Genomic DNA, 10,591 nt, shown 5'->3' on the forward strand with positions numbered 1-10,591 from the left:
ACAAGCATGCACACACGCATGCACACGCACACACACATGCACACATGCACGCACACACACGGACACACAGGCATGCACACACACATATGCAGACACACAGGCAGACACGCGCACACATGCACACACACACACACTTGCATGAACACATGCGCAGAGCTTAGAATGGTCTATTATGCATGCAGGATACACATTCTGAACAAAGTAAATACACGTTAACCCAATATAAGTTAGCACCCAGAAATATACACTCTCTTGAATGAAAAATATCTTTAATAAAGGACCTTTAATTAAAAGTTCTTTAATCGTCTCAATCCAGAATCATGTGACCCAAATTTTTCTTGATTAGTCCATTCAGCTCCTGTAAGAATACAACTGTTGCACTCACTAAATATGTTGTTTAAGTAAATATAACTTAGGAATATACAGTATGTCTGATTTTCATATGCAAATCTTTTCCATAGATACAGATTAAGAAAAATAAAGTGTGACACTTTTCAGAAAACATTTTTAATATTGTCAGATTCATTGAGATCTGAGGGTAGGAGTGGTCAGAGAGAAACATCAATTAGTACTAGAAAGAGAAAGTAACTGAAGGTATAGTGTAAATTCTTTCAATGTGTACATGATCCCAGAATCTAAATAATGATTAGGTTTTAAAATACATAGTTGACTATATGAGATCCATTTTTATGGCAACATTTCTGGCCTGTAATTGATATTCTCTCCAAAAAATTTAGTCAAAGAATTAGACAAACTCCATCTGTGATTTGGAAATATTAAATTTTGAATACAAACACAGAATTTTAAGGTCCAGTTTTAAATTTTGGTTGGCCTTACATCATTTTCCCAAACACAACCTTTTTGCTTTTTTTGAACTCCTGGGTGATCCTGAAATATGAATATTATTACATGCTCATTTGAAGTTCTGAATAAAATTAATGGAGAAGTGAATATTAATAAAAGTGTATTTAAAATATGCAAAATAATTATAATTTTTTCATAATATTTATAATTAAAATATTTGGATGCAATAATTTCAGCTGCAAGCATAGAATATTTTCCATATTACTGGAAGAGAGGCCTAAGGACTAGACCAGTTGTTTACCTTTTAAAATATATATATATATACATATTTTAGGTTTCAAGAACAGGTGATATAATCCACACCCTGTATTAGGTATTCGTGACTCTAATACATTTTATATTTTGATACTGAGAAGAGCTTAATTCAATGTTTAAAACAGCAACAACGACAAGGGAAAACTTACACTTGCTTTGTGTACTGGTCCTTGGTAGTGATTTATAGGAAATTTCACATTCCTGGGACACACTGATGTCATCTAGAGCAACGGTAGCATTTGATGACAAAACAGTAGCTTCCAAAATTAACTATAATTACAGAAAGATAAAACTGTTAAAAACACATCACAAAAGTAATGTCTTACAATCATATTTCTTTGTGTAGAGGAACCCTATTTACATCTGTCCCATTCTCCAATCTAATTTTAGAAAACTGTTCTGACCAGAACATCCTAATTTAAATTTATAAAACCATAACTGCTTTGAGAGCGTCTTATGTACCTTAATGCCAAAGGTAACCTTGTTTCAATTAAAGTGGTAACATTCATCACGAGTGAAGGGCTCTCTTCTCATTGGAGCCATTAAGAGTCATATGCATTTATAATGAGCTCTTTGGGGTAATCAACTGTGTGACTTACAACTCAATTTAATTGAGATATGAATTGATTTGTAATCAGTGTGCTGAAGGCAATGATTTATTTCCATATTAAAATATTTAAATATTATATACATTCATACAAACATAATATATATTATATACATACACAGAAACATACTCACTGTAGTAAAGCACACATCAATAACCACATACAGTGGTTGATAATATTCATATGCTGAAGCACTCAGAGACATCTATTTAATTTTAGTTTATTCTAACGCTGAATAATGACTGATATAATTTGTTTTCTTTCTTATTAATTACTCATATTATGTTGTTATTCCAAGAAGAAAAAAAGAGAGAGAGAGAGAGAAAGGAGGGAAAGGAAGAAGTAATTTATGCCAGGAATCTTATGAACCTGCATAGTGGACCACCAGTCCAGGACACAGACAGAAGGTACATTTCTATCCTATCAAGGAGGGTCTCCAATCTCAAGGATCATTAAATTTACTTGTGCCAGGGCTCAGAACATGCTATCTCAAAATACAACACCTTGGAGTCAGAACATGCTGTCCCAAAATATAGCACCTTGGAGTCCCTCTCTGCCTTCCCCTCTCTTTCCTTTGTGAGAGCCAGCCATAAAGGAATTATCTGGCTTACTTCTCCTCAAAATAGGTCATAAGAACCTCATTTAACTGGTGTCCTACCCTATCTATACCTGGATGAAAGAAACACTACACAGAGAGGCCCATAAAGATCTTTGCTGAGTTCTCTCCAAGTTTTTACAATGAGATCATATTCTTTCGGTCCATTTGTATTTCTTCATGATTGTCCATTCATTGTTGAACTTAAGCATAAACATAGAGAGTTTTCCCTGGTCTTCAGGCCTTTGTTTTTGAAGGCCCCTATGTCACATAAAATGTTAATAAATTTGTTATTTTTTTTCTTTTTAACCTCTCTTTTGTTATAGGGGTTCCAGCCATGTCCCTTGTGATGAGTGAGGAAATGGTATTACTTTTCCTCTCCTACACTTCGTATGATACATTCACTACCCTACATCATAAATGCTGTATAAGAAATAAGTATAAGATACTAGGAGACTCAAAGAAGACACTTCATTATTTCTGCCAATAATGAGAGTTTGGGAAAAGATTTGGTGGAGAAGAAGTAATAGTAAGCCTCCATGATACCAAATTTTTTTGGGCAAAACATTTTACCTCGAGAAACTGAGGCAGCAATCGCAGCAAAAACACAGAGATGAGAAAGTGTATGGTGTGTTTAGAAAATGTTGATGGGTGTTAACGGAGTATAAGATTTTAAGAGAACAACAAATTAATCAGATAATAGATGGAGAGGAAAATTCCATGAGTTGGTACAGCTCAATTGGAGAGAAACTAGATAGCACTTGTTAAAAAGAAAAATTGCATAGACTATAAAAATTGAGTTAATTTCTTGGCATTTATCCTAGTGAGACACTCAAAGGTATACACATGAAGGCTTGTGCAGGAATGTTTATTTCAGTGCTGGTTTTGATGACAAATGACAGGAAAGAACTTACATGTGAATGAATCAATCAATAGTGAGAAATACTATACCAGTTAAAAATAATATCTATCGCCATGTGTCATTATGGAAAGAAATTCAACATGTGTTTTGGAGTAAAAAAAATTAAGTTACAGAAAAATATTATAGTATAATATTACTTAGGCTGAAAACATACAATGGTTTAGATTTCCAAGTATATGTGGTACATTTATACATATTAAGTAAATAGAAAATGGACTGGAAGTAAAAATAAACTGGTATCTAAAGATACTCAAGATAAAATCTATGGTGGGTGATGAGGGTGGTCAGCAGGGACTGTTGCTTTATTTGCAATTTTTGATATTTTAATGTGATGTACATAATATTTTTTTAAGATTCTGATTAGAGATGATTTCTGTAGAATCTTAAACTAAGAAATTTAGCGTTCATTCCAGAGGCAGAAAATAACATAGGTTTTGAAGAAGGATCTTGGTAAAATATACACAAGTATTGTACTTTAGAAATATATTGTGTTTAATACCATTAAGTGACTGTGATTTTTTTGGACAGCTTAACTTTTGAAAGAGTTTTTCTATATTCATTATTATAATACATCTTGCATTGATGTCAATTAAAATAGATGTTTAATTCTTCAGACTCATTAGACAAGCATTTGTTGACCATCATATTTGAAGGTCTGTGCTACTCAGAGAAAACTGGAGAAAAAAAAAAACGACAGTTTGAGGCACTTCTCCATGCTCCTAAAGAGGTACACGCTCACATTATTTGAATGGAATGGGTGGGCCCTGGGATGAGGTGAAGTAAAATCCTGAGGTAGTCTTTAAAATGTGGTTACATTATTTTACCTGAAGGGACCCACCAGGTTCCTTTAGATATTCATATTAAAATGGAAGGATAAATCCAACTTCAAAAGCCAAATAAAAATAATATTAGGTCATCTATATTTTGCTTGCTTACTTCTACATAGTTAAATTCATAATTATACAATTAGAAATTGTAATTCTACCATTAATTAAAATCATACGAATTTTAAAATACAAGCAATTACTTCCTTCAAAAAATGTCTGTTACACCTCTAAATAATGACCATCTCATGGTTTCAAAATCACCTTGGCTGTTCCTATTTTTTATTGCTGGTTTTAACCAAACTGATATATACATATACATATACATATATATGTATATATATGTATATATGTGTATATATGTATATATATGTATGTGTATATATGTGTATATATGTATATACATAACCAAACTGATATATATACACATATATGTATATATGATATATATATCACATATATGTGTAAATATACATATATATGATATATATATCACATATACGTATATATCATATATTATGATATATACATATATACACGTATATACGTGTATATATGTGTATATATGTGTATATATGTATATATAACCAAACTGATATATATATACATATATGTATATATGATATATATATCACATATATGTGTATATATATCATATATTATATGATGTATATGTGTATATACACGTATATATACGTATATACGTGTATATATGTATATATACACACACATACACACATATATGTGTGTGTATATATATACACACATAGACATATATATGTGTGTGTATTTATATACACACATAGACACATATATGTGTGTGTGTATATATATGTGTGTGTGTGTGTGTGTATATATACATATATATATATATAAATATAAAATGTTGTGACCAATTCCCTTTCGGAACTACAGTCAGCATCAATTGGTAATCAGTAAGTGAGAAAGAGGTCACTCAGAAGAGCTGTTTCAACCACAGATGGAGGAAGAGTGAAAACCTCATTTGATAAGATTCTCAAGGTAATTGAATAATTTACATTTTAAATTGAATTAGATGACTCACTCTTCTAAAACTATTTTTTGGGATCTTGTTGATTTTTGTTTTATTCAATTATATTATTCCTTCTATGAACAAAATAATTTCTTGTTTTTAGGAACCACAAAAATTCATAAATGTTCATAATCAAGTGATTACTTTTTACAAGTGCAAAACTCAGGTGCTTTTCCAGACAAATACGCAATTAACATAGAAATCTTGTTTTCAAAAAAAATAACAGGAGCAAAAAATGAATATGAATCCAAGAGAAAATAGAGATATAGTAAGAAGGAGTAGAGAGTAGTAGGAATATATTAATTTTTGAAGAATGATGATGGTATCAATAATAAGAGCAGCAGCCACCTTTTATTTAGCACTTACTATATGCCAGTCACATTCACTTGTTTTAATCCTGTGAAGATGATGCTATTTTCGTCTTATTTTAAGGTGAAAGAAACAGAAGATTAGAGAATAGAAGTAATTGGTTGAATGTCACATGTCAAGTAAGAAAAATATGTAAGCTGAGCCATTAATGATTATACTATCCTGCATCTCTCTAATGAAATAAAGAGATAACTGGGCTTTAGTGGATGCTGCAGAATAGGGCTGTCTGGAGAAACAAGATTTCATGCAGCTCTAGATTAAGCAGGCCAAGGACACAGCAACTTTACGGAGACTCGATCACCTTTTACTTTTGTGTTATGAATCTTACCCTTCACTGAATCGTCAAATAATGTCAGGAAATTGTTATTGATTTATATCATTGACTCCGATAAAGAGAGAACATGGTATCCATCAGCTAGACAATGACTAAGGTCACCCTTAAATGATTCAGGCTACTAATCTTAAATCCTAGCCTATATCCAAGAAGACAAACTTTAAATATTTGAATATTTAAAAAGCTAGATTAACTATTTGTAGGTAGAATATCTTTTTCATTTGTTGTCGATAAAAGAACAAAGTAGAACGGTACCTAGCTAGAATCCTCATGTATATTTTCATATCTTTAAAAATACACTCAGAGAAATCAGGTTAAAGCCAGCATAATATTAGCATCTTTTTTTTTCTGCAGAGGATAAGAACTGGGATGGAGAGAGATACAAGGAAGACAAAAGTTGCATCTTCATAAGCAAACAAACTTTAACATTATAAGCAAACAAAATGTTAACATTAGTTAATCCTGAGCTGTATTTAGGTATTTGTTTCTCTCTGTTTTAACTACTAGTTAGAAATATTTAATAGTAAATATATGCAATACTCATGGATTAAATATTACCATGTATGTATCTGTGCAAGTGTATCTATTTTTATATACTGTGTATGTATAAAATCCAGACTGATTCACAGCAGAACATCAATGCAAGTCCACAGTTCCTTATCTAAAGTCTTTGGGGCCAGATGAGTTTTGAAATGTGAATAGCTCAGAGCTGAGAATGGTAACATAACACTGAGAGTGTTTATTACATGACACCCTCTGGGAGATTGGGGGCAGCACTGTTTAATCAAACCTATCATGAAATCAGCTGCCTAAAGGCCTCACAGTGGTTCAGGGCAGCTTGGGTTTTGCCTCTAAACTCATTTTTAAAAAGCTTATTGCTTTCCAAACTTAATTTTCTAAATTGCTGATTGGATATTATAGGGCTGTCATGGGCTTCTTGAGAGTGAAATGTGAGGGGATGTTTTTTTCTTATTTTTCTTTTACTCATCTGTAGTTTCCAAAATAAATGTGTGCTGTAGCCAACTCATAGGCAGATTAAGTGGGGAGGCACAGAGGAAAAGTCTTAGCTTCTCTTGGGTGAATTCAATGTGACCGAGGCCTCGAAAGAACTCAGCATTGAGGCTGATTGGAGAGAAAAAGCAACACAAGGTGCTGAGCCACCAGCAGGGGGATGAAGGGAGAGGGAGGAGCAGGGCTGGGTTAGAAACCCTCACACATCCATTGCAGCCAAATCACAGAATCTAACCAAACCACTGCCCATCTACAAACCAGTTAATATGCCCCCAGATAATAAGGGATAGTCTCCATTTGCACTGCAAAGCAAAACCATTACTATATCCAAAAAGGAGAACATTAAAGAGAAAACAAAAATTGCATTCACTGAAACTCTTCAGTAATGCTGATGGGTCCATGAGAGCTTCCAGCTGCAGACAGAAATGGCATGTGTTTCAACTCATATTTCTAAATTACTTACTGCTAGAAAGGACATTCTATTTTCTTCTCAATATGTCAATTAATGACAAACTCTGAACGATCTTCTTGGTGAGTTTCATTCTAACTAAAAGCAAACCGAATGAAAACAATTTTCTATAGAATATAAATGCAGGAGGCAAAAGATCAAATTGTTCTGATTTCATTGCCCTGCTCCTTGCAATGGAGATTGACACCAAAATGATTCCATGACCAGCCTTTGTGTCAAATGCTTCCCAATTAAGAGCTGCTAGTATTCATGATGTCTTTGTCCATTAAATATGAGAATAGAATAAATTGATCTTTGAGAAGGGACGTTGGGGACCTTCACTGAGTAAAGAAGCCTTTAATGATCAAGCCTAGAGTTCTGATCAAGCGGGAATTCCCTTTATAAAACAGAGAACACTAAGATTTACTGAGTGTCTACTATTTCCAGACAATATCCAAGGAATAACTACAGCAATAAAAACAGCTGAATTCTGTGTTTGTGCCAGATTTGCTTCCATGTGCTTTACAAGTATACACCATATAATCCTCACAATAACTGTATAAAGTAGAGAACAGTAATTGATTACAGTTGATGCTTATGCCCTAGTCTTCCTGCTTTCATGGGGAGGTGGTTCACTGTAGTAACATTGCTGTTACTTACCCCTCACTCCGTGGGAGGAGGAAGATTTACCTGACTGTGAAGTTAGAAGAGTAACCTGGGGGAGCTCGATTCATCCTCTTCTCCCATTCAACACCCACTATTGGGAGCCAGCCTGTCCTCAGGAGTCATGCACACTGATATTATCTCTGGCTAAAGGTAAGAAACTTCGCCTAGAGTATGAGCTCTATATTTCTCCAGCACAGTCAATTGTCCTCTGGGTAATTCTATTTATTCTAAGATCAAGCATTATTTTAAATAAGTGACTCTACATTCTAAAGCCATCTGCTCCAAAATATGTATTCTCTACCTGTTTAACCTCTATATTTATCTCAATTTGTTCAGAAATGAGGATGAGATGACCTTAAATCCCCAACTATTATCCTCACACCCCACTAATGAAAGAGGCATAGAGGGCTTCGGTAACTTCCCTATAATCATACACTTTTTTGTTTTTTTTTTTTAAGTTGGAGTCTCACTCTGTTGCCCAGGCTGCAGTGCAGTGGCGCCATGTCGGCTCACTGCAACTTCCACCTCCCAGGTTCAAGTGCTTCTCCTGCCTCAGCCTCCAGAGTAGCTGGGACTACAAGCACGTGCCACCATGCCCGGCTAATTTTTTGTATTTTTTGTAGAGGTGGGGTTTCACCGTGTTACTCAGGATGGTCTCGATCTCCTGATCTCGTGATCCACCCGCCTCAGCCTCCCAAAGCGCTGGGATTACAGGCATGAGCCACCACCCCCAACCCTTTAACTTGAACCCAAGTTTCCAGAGCCCATGTTCATGGCTGCCATTTTAGCTATATTACCTTTAATATTCAGACTCCCCTGGAGTATTGCTTTTATCATCACTGGTTTTCACACATTAGGAAATTTGATGCACAAAGACAATATTTACACAGTCACTTAGCAACCAATGAGCAGAGCAGAGACTAAAACTCAGACCACTGACTCCAAAACAGTGTGCTTTCCACCATATTCCACTCCATCCAATCTAGTTTCCAAAATAGCTCTTTTCAAATGTCATCCAGAAGACTTATATACAGGAAGGTGGAAATTAGAACACCCATTTGACAAGATACAATTGCCTTCTTTTATTATTATATTTTATTAATACATAGTAGTTGTACATATTTATGGGGTAAATGTGATATTTTGATACATGCATATAATGTGTCACTATCAAATAAAGGTAATTGGGATACCATCTCCTCACACACTTCTCATTTCTTTGTGTTGGGAACGCTCCAAATCTTATCCCCTAAATATTTTGAAATACACAATAACTTGTTATAATTGCCCTACTGTGCTATCAAACACTACAGCTTCTTTCTTCTATCTAACTAACTACATTTTTTAACCATTAACAAACCTCCCTTCCTAACCTCCTCCTCCCCACCTTTCTCAGCCTCTAGTAACCACCATTCTCCTCTCTACCTCCATGAGATCAACTTTTTAGTTCCCACACATGAGTGAGAACCTGCCATATTTGTCCTTCTGTGCCTGGCTTATTTCACTTTGTATAATGTCCTCCAGTTCCCAAAGGTGGATAACATTCTCAATGTTACCAGGCAGCAGAAAGTGAGGCAATAGGATTAAAATATTACAGCCCACGTCAGACTTTTTTTCACTACATCATATAATCCAATGTCTTCACTTAGAAATGATTTTATTTGCATTTCTCTGATGGCCAGTGATGATGAGCATTTTTTCATGTGTTTTTTGGCTGCATAAATGTCTTCTTTTGAGAAGTGCCTGTTCATGTCCTTCACCCACTTTTTGATGGGGTTGTTTGTTTTTTTCTTGTAAATTTGTTTGAGTTCATTGTAGATTCTGGATATTAGCCCTTTGTCAGATGAGTAGGTTGTGAAAATTTTCTCCCATGTTGTAGGTTGCCTATTCACTCTGATGGTAGTTTCTTTTGCTGTGCAGAAGCTCTTTAGTTTAATTAGATCCCATTTGTCAATTTTGGCTTTTGTTGCCATTGCTTTTGGTGTTTTGGACATGAAGTCCTTGCCCACGCCTATGTCCTGAATGGTAATGCCTAGGTTATCATCTCACACCAGTTAGAATGGCAATCATTCAAAAGTCAGGAAACAACAGGTGCTGGAGAGGATGTGGAGAAATAGGAACACTTTTACACTGTTGGTGGGACTGTAAACTAGTTCAACCATTGTGGAAGTCAGTGTGGCGATTCCTCAGGGATCTAGAACTAGAAATACCATTTGACCCAGCCATCCCATTACTGGGTATATACCCAAATGACTATAAATCATGCTGCTATAAAGACACATGCACACGTATGTTTATTGCGGCATTATTCACAATAGCAAAGACTTGGAACCAACCCAAATGTCCAACAATGATAGACTGGATTAAGAAAATGTGGCACATATACACCATGGAATACTATGCAGCCATAAAAAATGATGAGTTCATATCCTTTGTAGGGACATGGATGAAATTGGAAACCATCATTCTCAGTAAACTATCGCAAGAACAAAAAACCAAACACCGCATATTCTCACTCATAGGTGGGAACTGAACAATGAGATCACATGGACACAGGAAGGGGAATATCATACTCTGGGGACTGTGGTGGGGAGGGGGGAGGGGGGAGGGATAGCATTGGGAGATATACCTAATGCTAGATGAC

General features: G+C 34.9%; 1 long non-coding RNA gene across 1 annotated transcript; it reads right to left on the reverse strand.

Annotated features, from left to right (window-relative positions):
• Positions 1 to 282: 282 nt before the first annotated feature.
• Positions 283 to 2,475, reverse strand: LOC129136380 (uncharacterized). The gene is made up of 2 exons (XR_008537918.2): positions 1,269 to 2,475; positions 283 to 358 (listed from the first exon to the last, which is right to left on the reverse strand). It is a non-coding gene; the product is annotated as an uncharacterized LOC129136380 (long non-coding RNA).
• Between the last annotated feature and the right edge of the window lie 8,116 nt (positions 2,476 to 10,591).

This window comes from Pan troglodytes, chromosome 9 (genome assembly GCF_028858775.2).
Source record: "Pan troglodytes isolate AG18354 chromosome 9, NHGRI_mPanTro3-v2.0_pri, whole genome shotgun sequence".
NCBI classification, from domain to species: domain Eukaryota; kingdom Metazoa; phylum Chordata; class Mammalia; order Primates; family Hominidae; genus Pan; species Pan troglodytes.